The sequence below is a fragment of the Acanthopagrus latus genome, chromosome 10 (assembly GCF_904848185.1).
Source record: "Acanthopagrus latus isolate v.2019 chromosome 10, fAcaLat1.1, whole genome shotgun sequence".
NCBI lineage: Eukaryota > Metazoa > Chordata > Actinopteri > Spariformes > Sparidae > Acanthopagrus > Acanthopagrus latus.
Genome location: NC_051048.1, coordinates 21602725 through 21618774, shown reverse-complemented (window position 1 = coordinate 21618774; position 16050 = coordinate 21602725). Strand labels below are relative to the sequence as shown.

At 43.9% G+C, this 16050-nt stretch overlaps 2 protein-coding genes across 4 annotated transcripts in view; one reads left to right on the top strand and one right to left on the bottom strand.

Moving 5' to 3' along the window:
- Positions 1 to 3780, bottom strand: part of LOC119027840 (leucine-rich repeat and fibronectin type-III domain-containing protein 4) — a 39893-nt gene extending 36113 nt beyond the window's left edge. The window contains exons 1-2 of the mRNA XM_037113323.1: positions 3191 to 3780; positions 1303 to 2110 (exon numbers count right to left, since the gene is read on the bottom strand). The gene's annotated coding sequence lies outside the window, so the exon portion shown is untranslated. The remainder of the gene's footprint in view (positions 1 to 1302; positions 2111 to 3190) is intronic.
- The window catches only part of LOC119027839 (pyruvate carboxylase, mitochondrial-like), a 288386-nt gene that overhangs the window by 203393 nt on the left and 68943 nt on the right, over positions 1 to 16050 (top strand). The gene's annotated exons all lie outside the window — the stretch shown is intronic.

The following is a 16050-nucleotide window of genomic DNA, read 5'->3' as shown; positions in this document are numbered from 1 at the left end:
TATCTCTAAATAGCTCATTACTGGTGTTAGTGATCTTTTGCAGACTTTTTGGGGTCATGCAGGACTAATTGTAGCCACTGGTAGAACAGTGGAGGGCTGCATACTGATGGCCATCTGTCATTTCTAATTATTTCTTCCTCGTCCATCTTTCTATTTTTATCTCCGTACAGGAAATTACTGTTACATGTATCATTGTAGCCTGAATGTGCCTCTCTAACCTGTTTTTGTATTATCTTGTCACTCATCATTAATCATTAATTAATCCTTCAGTCTTTTATTCTCTTCTGTCACTTCTTGCCTCTCGATGTTTCTGCCTGCTTGTTATTCCTCCCTCGTCCGATATCTCTGTTGCCGTGAGCCCCTCATCATTTCACCCTTTCTCCCTTAATCTACTTTTTCCCGTTTAGTTCCATTCATCTGTCTCCCTCGATCCCCGTCACTTGACCAAGTCGATCACAGCACGTCGCTCCTCTCGCTGCAGTCCTAACCTCTGTTAACCCTTGGCGCCCGTCACTATGTCGCGTGTCAGCCCGCCCTCTCCATCGCCCTGCATCTCTCGTCCTCCTCCCTTTAGCCTCGCGTCTCCATTTCTTTCTCATCGCCCTCTGATCCTCCCATATATCCACTCAGTCAGTCTGATCTCCTGTGTCAGTGTGCCAAATCTGTGTGTGCACGCGCTCAGACAGCCCTTACGTAAAAAGCTTCAAACGAAGGGAGGCTAGAACTGTTCTGCGCTGCCACACAACAAACACGCTCAACCCGGCCGTCCCACCCGCCAGGTGAGATTACGTAAAGGAGAGGTGATGAAAGCCAAGCCGAGACGCACCTAGTGAGTAATCTGATACAGGACATCTGGCTGACACTCACACACAGCAGCACAGGAGAACGGGGGGATCTCGGCGTGGTGAGGGGATCTGGAGCGAAGAGGAGGGATTAAAGTAGACGGACGAGAAAAGAAAACATACAATCATCTGTGCCATGTGGGAGACTTAAGTGTGTGTTCTCCTCGGCGTGCACTCTGACATTTGCCTCTTGTGTTTTTGTTGTTAGCAACTCACATCTGTTCATTATTTATGGGCATGTGTGTGTTTGTGTGTGTGTGAGAGCGAGAACGCTGAGTTCCCAGTCCCAGTGAGTGCTGGTGTTCAGCGCATCGATGTGCTCAATGATTCAGCACAAGAGAGCTAACCATGCAAACATGCGTCCGGCTTCACCGCCCCGATATATGCCAACAACTGTCAGTGTGTGTGTGTGTGTGTGTGTGTGTGTTTGAGTGTGTGTCCGAAGCTGCGTGGACGTTACCTTTTCCGTCTGTGCGGTTTTATAATCCGAATCAGCTCCACATGTTATCCAGGTTTGTGTGTGTGTGTGTGTGTGTGTGGTGGGGAGCTGTGTGAGTGTTTAGCACAGATCTGGCTCCAGGTGTTTCTCCTTGTGTCAGCCCAGCAGGGGGGATTGTGGGTGTTGTTGGGGTGCTTGTGCTGAAACCTGTTCACACACACTTGCCCCCTGCACACATCAGAAGGAGGTGCGATGTAGGTCAGTGCAAAGAAAAAACCAGAGTTGCAGAAATTCCAATCCCACAATATCCACTTAGGCCCTTTATAGATGAAGAAAACCTGGAAAATCCTGAATTACGCGGCCAATCCCGGTGCAGTATTCCGAAATGGAGACCTCAGTCTGAGAAGAAATCCACGGATCCACTCGGCAGGAAATCCTATTTATGGTGTTCTGATATGATTTCCTCATGGCGTTATTCAACTTCTCTCTTCATGTGGAGCAGTTCAATGGACGGAGAATCCTGGAACCCTCTCCTCCCTCCTCCCTCTTTTTCCTCCCCCCTCACTCATGCAGCCCCTCTCTTCGCTCTGCTTCACTCTCCTATGGCTTCGTTCTCTCACATCTCTTCCCCCTCTCCTCTTTCTCTCACCCCCACTACTTCACCCCCGTGTGATTTCCAGGGCGTGTCACGGGGCGTCTCGGCGCTCGGCACAGTGCGAGCCGCGTCGGCTCTCCCACACTGAGTCAGTCGTTCATTGGTGACCTTGGAGGGAGGTGCAGGAAAGAAGGTTTGGGAGCGAGCTGGAGGGATGGAGGGGTGGTTAGAAACCTGCAAAAGAGGAGAAACATGGAGAGTGTGAGGAGGATGAACTGTGTGTGTGTGTGTGTCCATTATCACTTTTTTCTCCTCCACCTGACCTCCCCTCTCTTCCCCCCAGATTTCCCCATCTTTCTCTCTTTCCACGACTCCTGCTGTCGATCATTCACTCCCCCTCTCTCGCGGCCTCTTTAAATCCCCCTCCCCACCTGGCCACCTCTGATTTTTCCTCTCCCCTTCCTTCCTCCCTCCTTCCCTCCCTTTCTCACCTGTCTGTCAAACAGAATCGATAGTTCTGAGACCCTCTTAACGCTGCTCAGCAGGCTGGATTGCCTAGTTCTTGCTCTCTCACGCACACATACACACACACGCACACACACACACACACAGTCACGCAGCACATTCATGCATGCTTCAACAGACACCATCGCCACCACCATGCACACATCCGCTAAGTAGTCGTGTAGTGATACACTCCTGCAAACACACACAGCCTCTGCACAGTCCTCCCTCTCTCTCTCTCTCACACACACACACACAGTCTAATGAAACAACTGGGCTATTGATCAGCGCCATGAATGTCAGACAGTTCAAAAGTCCTGCACACCCCCACCCACACACACCCCCACCCACACACACACACACACACACACACACACACACACACACACACACACACACAAATACTCTCTATCTCTAACCCGTCAATCAAACTACAAAAGCCGACACCTTTAAGAGGACAATCTCATTATCTTGCTCCAAAGCTGTGCACTGTGTGTGTGTGTTCTTTACAGTGTGTGTGTGTGTGTGTGTGTGTGTGTGTGTGTGTACATTAGTGCAGCAGCCTCTCAGTTCAACAGAAAATCCTTCATTTTTTTTCCTCTTTCGTTGGTGTTTATCTGCGTCTCCTCCTCCTCCAGTGTTCACTTCACCACTTCAAAAAGCACAAATGCAGCATCTTGGTGTCCTTTTGTCATCCAGGTCTTCTTCTTCTCCTCCTCCTTCTTCTTCTTCTGGCTCTTTCATCCTTATCTAACATCCCCCCCTTTGTTTTCCTCTCCACTAGCTAAAAAAAAAGGTGGAATTACTAACCTTGTTTTCCGGCTCATTCCACCGCGACCCCTGGAAACCGTCACATCTCCCCCGTCTCCGCGGCTCTCTCTCGGTCTCAGCTCCGTGGAAAAACACCCATCTCTCTCTCTCTCCCTCTTCTCTATCTCTATCTCTCACTGTCTATCCCCCTCTCTCCCCCTCGCTCTCTCCCCTCCCGCTCGTCGTCCCCTCACTCGGTCTCGACAGCTGCAGCGCTCTGTCTGCCTCCTCTGTCGCTCTTCCGTCAGGCTGTAGGCTGATTGAATTTTAAGTCATGTTAATCCCACAGAACAGGTACTGAATGAAGGAGGGCACACAGCAAAAAAAAAAGAAAAGAGAGAGAGAGAGAAAATAACAGAGTGCTGGGAGATAGCTGGCTTGTATTTTTAGAAAATCTCTCCTTCAGGGAGGCTTTCTCCACTTTTCTTTTTTCCCCTTTACTTGTCCTGCCTTCACTCAGACACTTCTCCTCTTTTTATCCAGCGTTTTTCCTTGATTTCTTTTTTTCCCCGGCTCACTTGTGTCCTCGTCTGGTTGGAGAGGTGTGAGAGATTCCCGACGAGGAGCAGAAGGAGAGGACTGTGATCAGTCTCCGGCAGCGTCAAGCATCGGACTGAGAGAGAAAAAGGGAGGGAGAGCGAGAGAGAGAGAGAGTGCATAAGAGAGTGAGAGAGGAATGGAGATGAGGAGCAGGAGGGGGGTGTCGAGGGGTGGAGGAGGAGGAAGAGGAGGAGGAAGGAAAGAGCAGAAGAATGATGGAAGAAGCAGGATGAGGAATCGAAGAGAGAGGGAAGGAGTGGATGAGAGAAGAGAGAGAGCAGGGGATGAAGCCTGGGAGAGAGAGAGGAGGAGTAACAAGTGTGGAAGGTAGTCGTGGAAAGTAACTAAGTGCATTTACCCAAGTACTCCATCCGAGGACAGATTTAAAGCTGATTTCATTCAGGTTATTAAATATTAACACAGAGCTATACATCTGCTATGCAACTGTGTATAAAGCGGTTAAAGACTTGAATACAGTTAAATGCAGCTGACATGATGCACGTTGAAGCTGGTTAATATTCTGTAAGTCTGTCAACACACCTGCTCCACCTCCAGGCTGATGCTTCATAATAACCATCTGTAATACCTGGCTAACATACAGTTACTCTGGACGTCCACATAATCTTGACATAAAGATAAATATTTATTATGAAAAATACCACATGCAACTTTACAAGAAACAGCATTTCAACTATTTGCTAGTGGTGAACTAGTAGGTTTAATTTACTATGAATTTACCATTTATTAATGATTATTTAGAAGCTTTACCTTTTTATTAATGCTTTATTGAAGGTGTATACAGTTATAGATAATAGGTAATAAGGCACTTTGATGAAACATTAAGGTTTCATACTGCAGCACTGTAAGACTCTGACTCAGTCACCTGACTTCTGATGAGTAAAAGATTTATTATCATTCATCAGGCATTGTTCTCACTTTAGATCTGCATATATTTAACTGCTCATATATGCATATTAAAGTATGTATTCATCTTTATAAAGAAACAAAAGAGCTTAGCAAAGGTTAATGATGACAGAATAGGTTATTTTGTTAAAATCAATAATGTCTGTAGTGCTATTAACATGCATTGAAAAAGTAATGTAGTAATGATCATCAGCTTTCCGAAAAGTGCTTATAAATGCTTTATTATGTAATGATGGGCATGTTTATGATGCCACACTACAGCTCTATATTAATTGATGATTAATTGATCTATGTTGTCTACTGTTGCTCAGCCCAGCCGGTGAACTCTTCTGCAGACTCGATGTGACGTCAGTTATCATGATTCTTTGTTATCAACGTCAGGCGGGATCACATCATCGTTTCCCCAGTGACCTGCACAGGAAGCTCGTGGATAGCTTCTAACGCATAATAATCTTAATAAGCATCTTATATGGAATTATAGGAGACCTGCTGCCTATTAACTGTTGCTTATTATGAGGTCCTTAAGAGTTAAGCTATTGTACTTTAATCACATCCAAAAGCACCGTCCTGAGGCTGTAAATACTTAATGTGCCCCCCAACAAATACACTATTTATTCCTGTTGGACTAACTTGCTAGAATAAAAAAATAAACAGTTCATAACCATTGTTAAAGATTAATGTCTTCAATGGGGCCAAAGTGTCTCGGATTAGCGTGCCAAAAAATTCACAAAGAACTGAGAAACGGACAAAAGTGTGTTTGTTGTTTGTCTTAATGTGGAATTGAGAAAACAGTTGAGAGTGAGAAAGGTGAGAGGTAATGGGAGCTGGAAGAGCAGTTAATGTGAAGCCAGCTTTATCCTTTAATACAACACTTAACCCATATATATATATATATATATATATATATATATATATATATATATATATATATATATATATATATATATATATATATATATATATATTTATATATATATATATATATTTATATATATATATATATATTTATATATATATATATATATATATATATATATATATATATATATATTTATATATATATATATATATATTTATATATATATATATATATATATATATATATATATATATATATATATATATATATATATATATATATATATATATATATATATATATATATATATATATATATATATATATATATATATATATATATATATTATATTAATATATATATATATATATATATATATATATATATATATATATATATATATATAATATTTATATATATATATATATAAAACACACACACTTTAGATTTTGATGCTTAAAGTACATCTGTGTGACAATTATTCTTTACAGTCACTTTTATTGCAGGTCAAATTTTATTGCAAGTGTTTTCCCTTTTGTATTGAGTCTTTGCTTTAAGTAAAAGAGCCGAGTACTTCTTCCACCACTGATGGAGGGTTTGGGGTGAAATGATAAAAGTCGACTGATATGACGAGGGGAAGAGGAGCTGCTCGTGCCTCGAGCGACGCCGGGTCAGACCGCGATGACAGGAGGGAGCGCAGCGGGATGATTAAGAGAGAGTGAGCACACGAGTGGCGACGTGTGAGGAGAGAGGGAGGTGGAGGAGAGGAAGAGGATCTCTGGGGGCGTAAGGGAGATAAGTGAGGAGGAGAGGGGGGTTACTGAGTGGATGGGAGTGATAGCATGGCGACAGGAACAAGTGTAGCTGATACGACTTCAAACGCCGGACGAGCGCTTGATTTCCCCGCCGTGCAGATAGCTGCTGGAAATGGCCGTTTAATGGAAACCGGCTGTGGGTGCGAGTGTGTGTGTGTCCCGCTGCTCAAGCAGAATGTCTGAGATATTGGATGTTGGAGTTAAGTACTTCCAAATACTCTCATATGAGCAGGTCCGATTTATCAACACAATCACACACACATCAGAAAGATGGAGGGAAGGTGGCCGGGGCAGAGGTTCGGTTACGGGTGAATTGGTTCTTCATGTGTCCCAATTTCTACCCACGAGTCATTTTTGGTCCGTCATTCCCGTCTCCATCTTCTAAATATCTCTCAATCCTCGCCTCTCCTCCCTGTTTCGAGCATTTACCTCTCATCCCGCTGTCACGCTTTTCCATTTTTCTTCTTGCATTTATTTTTATCCCTCTCCTTCTCCCTCTTTACCGCCACTCCGTTTTACTTTCCCTCCTGCTGTGGGCCAGTGTATTTTTAACCCAGTAAGCCAGCCAGACCTCCCTCAAAGCAAGGTCCAGCAAGGAGAAGTTTGATGTATCATTTGCCCAGTCGTGTCCCGTTTACAGCGCGCAGCTTTATGGCTCGTTGATTCACAATTAATCAAACCTCTAGTGGTTTGGCACCCAGTCCTCACCGGGGAGAGTGACCTTGCTGAATGAAATACACTAACATGACCTGCTGCTGGGTGATGGATGAAGTGAGTTCACCAGTCAGGAGGAAATCTCATTACTGACTGGCTTGTTATATTGGTTTATATAAACTGTTACATAATTATATAATGTGCGAGGCGACTCCCAGTTCAGCTACCTGTGGTTTTAACTTCTTATCAGAGAAATCTGAAGCTGTCATGAATATGTAGGGCAAAGGTCAACGACGTTTCCGTTTCTTCTGACCGCAGATCAGTCGTGTTAAATCGCAGCACACAGGGGAAAGTCTTTTTCTCCCTCGGACTGAGAACTGAGGAGAGAGATTGGCAGGATCTTTTTTTAGAGTAATGCTGCGCTTAATCAGAAAGAGGGCTGACCTGTTCTGGTTCGGTCAGGCCAAATTAGCTCTCAAAGTGAAAACAGTTGCAGGGGAGTCGGCCTACTGACCCCGAGCTGAACGGATCCATCCAGGTCTTTTAGTTTCTTTTATATTGCAAATCGGTTCACTGATGAACTCGTGGTATTGTCAACAAACTGGCTCAATCAGGTGCAAACACAGCAGATTATATATGCTGTGACAGCTGGATACAGTTTACATCAGACATGCAGTATTAATTCAACATGGTGATGACCTGAAGACAGTCGGAGTCTCAGCTGCTGATTCTGAAAAGAGAAGACTGCTGTAAGTGAGCGCCGTGTTTCCCACACAGACTTTATGCTCAGATGTATTACAGATATATAAGTCTAGCTGCTGACCCGTTGTGGCATTTTCTACTATATGAAATGAGTTTTTTTCTGTTGTTTCTGGGTGACTGAGAGAGAGAAGGAGAGGCAAGCCAGTGTGAGTGCATTAAAGCAACACTGTGTGAAGTGGTCTAAGCCTCATTTTCATCAATACTTTACAACCATAACCTGGGAAACACTGTCAACACTGAGTTCCATATCACAAATGTTTTAATTCTTACTTTTTGTATTTTTTTTTTTGCTCAAGTTTCGACTGGCATGCTGCACATTGCATACTGGTATTCGGGGCGTTCGTCATTCAACATACGATTTTGACATGTATTTTGACATATTCAGTGGTTCTCTGGTGTACTTAATGGTAAATGCATGAAGAGTCACACTGGACATATGTGGAAAGGTTATATGAAAGGTTTGCTGCACAGATCAAAAGACCTTGACAGCATCTGGAGAACATGTGCACGCCAGCGACAGTCTGTTCTTTTGTATCTGAGTGTGAGAGAGAGAGAGAATTTAAAAAATGCCTCCTAAATGAACCTCCTGTCCTCCACTGAATGTGTATCTGTCATTCTACTGCTTTGTCATCAAGTCAGGGTGAATTTTGTGTATTTGTGTGTGTGCGTAAATGAGTCACAGTGAGTTTGTGAGACACACTGGCTAAATACAGGCAACACAAAAACAAATGCACTCTGGGAAGCATCTGTGCACACAAACGTGTCACCCATTATCACCCGTGTGTCAAACGCTGCCACCCATACACACTTTAATTCACACATGTACACACACACAGGGGAGCATACACTTTCACACACCCTGCACGTAACACACACACACTCACACATGCACACAGAGTGTGATAGAGCACACACACCTGCCCGGCGACTGGCATGATCGCATGATTGTGCACGCGATAATGTCACACAAATCACACAGTTAGACACACACCTCCCGCAAGGCTGAATGAAGGCACGCACACACAGACGCTCGGCTGTGGAGTCGGGGGGTAAATGGCGTGGAGGTTTAGATCGAAGGGCAGATCTCCCCCCTATTTGTCTCAATCTAGGGGATAATGAGCGACAAGGACAGTCTCACACACGCACACACACACACACACACACACACACACACACACACACACACACACACACACTCCCCCGCCTTCTAATTTTGCTCTTTGAGCCGTTTGCATGTCATTTTGCTTTTATTTATTTCCTCTGCATTAGTAACAGTGTCTCCAAATGATTTCCCAGTTACTGCCAGCAGACCGTTTTACCAGCCACGGGCAGCAGTCAATGGAGTACGAGGAAAAACATGCCGGGCCTCGTTTGTCTGGATTGCTCCGAGTGTGAAACCTTGACAAATAAGCTGAGGCGTAGAGACACGGGGCAGAAATGACTTCAGGGATACGTCGGAGAGAGTGCGAGCTAAATGTTGCCTTAACGCATTATGTGCTGCTGGAACTTACAGTGGATATAACAAACAGTGGATAAGAGGCAACTAATAACACTGTGTGTGTGTGTGTGTGTGTGTGTGTGTGTGTGCGGGGGGCTACAGTAATGGGTCTATAGGCAAATGCTGCAGTGAGCTGTTTGTGAGATGGTTGTTAAATGTGGAAATGCAGGAGGTGCAAATGAAAAGAGTGCAAATGAGATTTTGTTTGTTGATTGTTTCCCCTGAAATAAGCTGCAGTTGGCATTAGAAATGTGGGGGTGTGTGTCTGTGTGTGTCTGTGTGTGTAATGGAGAAAAGACAGTGCATTGATGCATTTACATGCATATAATTATCAGATTATATCTTATGAGAACTCGTCCAATAAGCATATGGAGCTTTTCTATTAATTTAATTAGTTTCTGTTGTACGACGCACAGCTTTTTATTTTTTTGATTTCCCCTTGTGGCTATCTTTCTTTGAACACTGCAGTAAAATGCTTTGCTTTTAACATTTAGAGCATATTCAGAGATGTTTTCTCCACATAAAGATGCATCACTCTGTAAAGTTTGTTTGTAACCTCGTCAAAGCAGCGCAGAGAGAGATCTTTGTTGCACAGCGCTGTTCAAACTCGCATGGAGAGTCAGAGCTGGATTAAGGTGTTTACACGACTGAAACGCTCTTAAATAAAGTCACTAAAATTGTTGCGATCAAGCTTATTCTGACAACAGGAGTAAGTGGTGTAACAGAATCGGAGTATGCAGTTTACATGTCAGTTGCCGCCTTAATCGCATTATATGACAGGATTATTGGCTGTGTGAGTAAACATGGCTGATAGACCTCTCACACCGTGGGACGTTTTGACTTGTTAAATGCAGGTGTAACTAATAACGTTAAGAATAAACGGTAAGTTCAGGTGTGCCAGAGCCCCTGTGTTGCTCACGCTGGCTCCCTGGCAGAACTGAATGGAATGCAGCCATGTTTCACCTGCGCTCCTTCTCTCCCTCCCCGTCTCCCTCATTCTTTCTCTCCCTCCTTCTCCTTCTCTCCAGTTAAGGCTCATAAAAAGTCATTTCAGCACCACGGACAGCTCATGAGCTGCACATACACTGAGCACACAGCGGCAGGAGGAGGAGCAGGAGTCCTGATCCAAAAGTATTAAATAACCAAATGTTAAAAAACCTATAAATACTGACTAGACGATCACACGCAGCCACGATAAGGCTATACAAATTTCCAGATAAATAATGCATGATGTTCAGTGCTGAGAAAAAGTAGACGGTTATAGCACAGTCTGTAAATACGAGGCGGCTGTTAGTCATTTCAGTGTTCTGGGCTCCCCGAAGTCACTGAAAATAGTCTGGATGTTTTAGGATTAAAGGCACCCTGCTGTGCTGGTGATGGAGGGGAAGGATTAAATATGGTCTTGTTGGTTGAGTCAACATGTCAATTAGTTAGTTTTTTTGATATAAGTCTGGATATCTTTGATCAGTAGTTGTTAGTGCGGCTACGTGCATGAATCACCTTTTCACTGCTGATGGCAGACATCGATACAAAGATCCCATTAGACAGGATGCATTACTTTGACAGACGTTATCATCATGGTGCTAAATGGAAACCAGCTGTACTGCATGCTTTTGACGTCTCACAACTTAAGTTACCCCGAAGTAATTATAACTTTGAACAGAGAGAGAGCTCAGCAGAAAGATACGAGAGGACGACCTCGTCGTCAAAATGGAAAGACGTTCTTGTCCAAGATAAAACAGCAGATCACGATACATAATTTGGCCTTAAAAGGTTTTAAAGATATGAGAAAATGAAGTTGTACTAACATTTTCGTAAACATTTCAAAAAATGTTAAAATCCACGTCACGTACATTTTAATCAACGCCAGTTTAACCCTTTTGTTTTGACTGAGGGACCTCTAGTGGCAGAATCCTGCTGTGCTTTTAACTGGGAAGCCTAATTTCCTCCAATCTACATGTTTTATATTTAACCTCTGGTTAGAGCTGTTTTCACCTCGTCACTGCTTACTAAGAATATTCTTCACGCTACTCAACCCGGTCTTTGTGTTTCTTGTTATCACAAGCGCCCTGATCTGCTCTTGTGTGGGGAAACATTTGCTCCTGAGAGTGGCGACACTTCAGGAACATTTTGTAACACAAAAAGTGTTGTTGAGGAAGTGATATTTTCAGCGTTCCATCAGTACTCACTAATTAGAGCGGCGGAGGGTTGTTCAGTCTGCAGCTGCAGTGTTTCTATAGGAATATAAATAGGAGGTCACAACTGGAGCGCTCGTCTCCAGCAGCCCTGCGCTTCCTTTTCTGTGCCTCTTTTCTTGCTGTTTGTCTTCGGAGTCCCGTTCCACTCTGTAATGTGGCTTCTTTTATGTGCGCTTCACCTTTTAGGGTTTATATACTTTTGGTCCATTGGACTTTTTTTTACACCTCAATTGATTTCTCTTTTTATTTCGCTGCTCCTCAGACTGTTTGAGCTGTAGAAACCGTGGTCTCATACATAAAAGCAGACAGCCGCTGCATGTTGCTCTTCACAAAAATAGCAGAGCTCCTGATCTCTTTAAACTGTGAGTCAGGACCCAACGTGAGTCATTGTTGGGAAGGATACCAGGGAGAAGTCATTTGATATCAACAGCCCACAGTGGTGGCATGTAACTAAGGACATTTTACTCAAGTACAGTTATTTGCTGTGTGGCTCAGTGTGGGCTGTACTTGATCCTCAGCTGTGTTTGGATGAGTGCTGCATGTCAAAGTGGCATCCACCAAGGTTTCCCAGTATCATGGCTGCAGTCCAAAGCAAAAAGCAACAGTAAGAATCCCTATTGGACCTTGAGACCCTGGTCTCAGTGCTATGGACATCAATACAACCAGGTGTTTAACTTTGCATAAGTGAGCAGGTTTTGTTACGTACCGATCCGTTCACTCCTTCTTTACCTCGGATTCTATCACACTTCCTCGTCATCGTCTTTGCCTCCTTCATAACTCCTTTCCTTCCTCTTTACTCCCTTTGTTCTGGGAAACATCCAGCCCAGTGGCAGACGACCACGTATCATAGTGAAAGTGCCGTTGAGCGGATCAATCTGATGGTGTCTTTGTTCGACAGCTGTTATACTGAAATCAATATTCGGTTTCCCAATTATAAACTGAAGCAAAACCAATGCATACTGCCAGTCTTGATAAAAGATCTGAGTACTTCCCATGATATTAGATGATAATCAAACCAAAGTTAATTAAACACATTTCACTTCAGTAGAATAAAGTGATCCTGACGGTTAAACGAAGTTGAAGCATTTTGTTGCAGGTAATTAGTAACAAGACAAACGAGTTTGTTACCCGAGCCTGCGTCTCCACACAGCAACACTGAGTTTCATGTTTCGTTCCTGGGTTAAAAACATTTTCAACTACTTTCATCCACCACAGCCTGCTGTGAGTCTCTTCATTATAAATACAACACAGACTCTCTTTTACAAGTTAGCATTCACAGAGCATCCGTGAAAGCTGCCGCCGAGCTGGTGGAGAAGATATTAAACTACACATCAGCTCCAAAACAAAAATGATATCTCACTTCTGACACGTCAACGAGCATCCGCTGACGTGAGTTACAGGCAGCCGACTGAGCTGCCATTAGAAGTTTGCCATCATCAAAACACACCGGCGGAAGCTTGTCTGCTGATACGGTGGACTAAAATGATTCAGCTTGTGTATTCGAATTGAATTAATCATGCTGCCAATAGAAAAAGTGCTCCTCTGTCACCTGTTTCTGTTAGGATATCAGGTCCTGCTGTATTTTCAGACCAAATAGGTTCTAGTTGCACTTCGGTGTGTGTCCATATGATGGGGAGTAGTAATAGTGTTTGTTGAGCAGAGTGAAACTATGAATTCCTAATGTTTGCTCAGGCTCTAAAAGGTTGAAGATCCCCTGCTGCTTTATGCTATTTCAAAGCTCTCTGGAGCCGCTCTGGTTCAGCGGTTTGCAGCAGAAATGTTGCAAGTTTGTGGAAATACATTCACAAAATTAAGGAAAAGAGATGCCGCAGTTCAGATGTTGGATGTTTAACAGCGTCACAGGATCTCACGTGTTCTCAGTACCGCTCGTGTCATACTAAAAACCTTTCTCAGTATCTCACCCAGCACGCCCAAGAGAGACGATCAGTCGCAGCAAGTTCAAGTATAATTAACAGAGCAGACCAGACACCTGCTAGCAGAGGCGCAGACGACACACATGGGTTTGGAGCATCACGAGTCATTTAATGCGTCACAGGCCTACTGCTTAAGAAATCCCAAAATACCACTAAGTGGCTATCTGTTTTAATAAGCTTGTCTCATGGTCCCTGAAAGAGCCTGAGACGGCCTTATTTTAGCTAATGCAGCCCCATGTTTGTTGAGTCACACGTTAGTTATGGCTCCTGGTGGTACAGACGCTGCATTCCAGCATGGTTATTTTTAGGAATATTGAAAAATGAATTGTTATCCAAATGGTGATTTTGTGTAGGTGTCGCTTTCTCTTACCCTGCCTGCTTCCCTACATTTCCCAGAATTACTTGTAGCCGTCCCCCGGAGAGCAGTTTGAACTCCAGCAGTCCTCCTGTATATCAGCGGGGATCGACATGTAAAGTGGTCGGAGCTAACGCTGTATTTCAGAGCACTTGAGAAAAGCTGTCAGTCCTTTTTAAGGACACACAACTAATGCTGTAGTTGTAAAGTTCTGTACCACTGCAGTTAGCAGGGGAAGCAGTGATTTTACAGTAAGCATCCTCTCCGTGAGCTACTGGATGCTTTTTGAAAGCCTTTCCTTTTTTTGCAGCTGACTCTAAGAATAATTTACTGTTCATGTTTTGGATCTGTTCTCCCATTGAACACTGGAGTTATTCCAGAGTTTGACAACAGTGCTGCATTCTCCCCAGTGGCATCCTTTGTTTAGATGTGTTCAGAGTGCAGCACGACGGCCAGAGGTCATCTGAGCTGAGACGCGTCCGGAACGTCCTCCCATCACTGACTTCTAGAGTTTGTCTGCCACATCTCACAGCTCAAAAATGACTTTTCCTGCTTCCTCTCGTTTGTTTCATTTAATCTGGGTATAAAAAGTGAGCTGAGTTGAAGGAGCACTGAGTCGTTGTGGAGCAGTTAATATTAACACGATAACGAAGTCATAATACAAACTTAACTGAATAAACAAGCTGTTCTCAGAGGAAGATGAGGTCCCTAGAACACCAGGAAGGTGGCAGGGTCCGCCACATATAAACAGAGTAAAACATTATGAACTGTTGGTTTATTTAGGCATAAGAAATCAGTCAGTGAAATCATTTCTCTTCTGATTTAAAATGTGTTTCCTTAAACTACATAGTGCACCTTTAACAAGGACTCTGATTTGCCTGCAAAACTGCCTTTTTCAAATTATTAATTCATGTTTCGGCAGATTTCTTCCTCCTATTACCTGATTTACATTTGAAATATTTCCTGGCACAGATCTGCTGATGAACTGGAAGGTGGAAATTGCTCTGCCGTGGGGCAGTGATGGGAGTTATTACGAGAAAGATCAGATTTTTTTTTTTTATTTCACTGAGGGGAAAAAAGCCCCGTGGCAAATGTCAAACACTGATTCCAGATTTGATTTTTGGGCGCAGCCGTGAAATGGTCACACACGAATCTGTTATCTTTGTAATGTGAGGCTGCGAGACAAGAGAGTGTGAGCGAGACCGACCGCTCAGACTACTTTCCCTTTTTGGAAGTAAAACATTTGCAGTGTATTTCACGGCTGTAAAGGCCACTGGGACTGCATGAAGATGGTTTTTGTGATGAATAGTCACCGGCTGCTTCAAAGGGCCAATATCTAAGAATTGGCCACCTGCTGAATTCAAACAAATAGGGCCAGCAAATCACTAGAGTAACCGCTAACTGCTGCTAACTGTAGCCGCTGTTAGGCTCAGTTAACGTGCAGGTAGCTGTGGTCTTCGATGACTCTGCCTGGACTGGGAACCCGGTGCACCGGAGAATTGTAGCATTTGTTTACTGTTGGACCATCAGTGGGATTAGAGGCTAGCTGGTTAGCATGCTACCTTCTATAGATGTCCATGTACTGTGTTAAAGGGATGTCTTTGAAATAAGGCCAAAGCTGTTGTTTCCTTACCTACTGTTAATACATTAAGTTATCTTTTACATATTGCATCTCAATCAAAGGAATTAATTCTAAAATTATGGCACAGAGAATTGGAGAAAGGGAGCAAATAGATGCAGCCAGAGAGTGACGCAGAGACGAGAGAGGAAACGAAGGCGTTCACACGGCGGCTGCCCTGCCTGACCTGCAGCCATCAAACCAATCGGCGTGTACTGTCACAAGATCACTGACGGCCGACTGAGAGCACAAACGTCTCTGCAACATTTGTTCCCCTCCTCCGTCTACACGTGTGCCACTGTTTGTTGGACTGTCGCGGTCCAGGCCTCGGGTTCAGGAGAGTGTTGCATTGTAAATGTTTGCTGGAGCTGATGTGTGTTGGCTTGCCGGCTGCCTTCGGGTTGGCGTGAAGAGCAGAGGTGGGTGTGTTTGTTTTGGGTTTTTCTTGTCTTGTCTGCCTGAGTAAATTTCTAGCTGATACAAGTGTGAGAGGGGTCGCCTACATGTCTGTGTGTGTGTGTGTGTGTTTGCATTCACTCCTCAGGCTGTGCATGTGTGCACGTTGATCTTGTTTATGTGTCGGGGCCGGTGGTTAAGGCGTGACGGATGGGGAGAGGGAAGACAGAGGAGGAGAGGAGAGAAAAGACGAATGACCTGACAGCTCCCCTATTCAACTCCTAATCACAGCGGCAGCGTGGAGGCT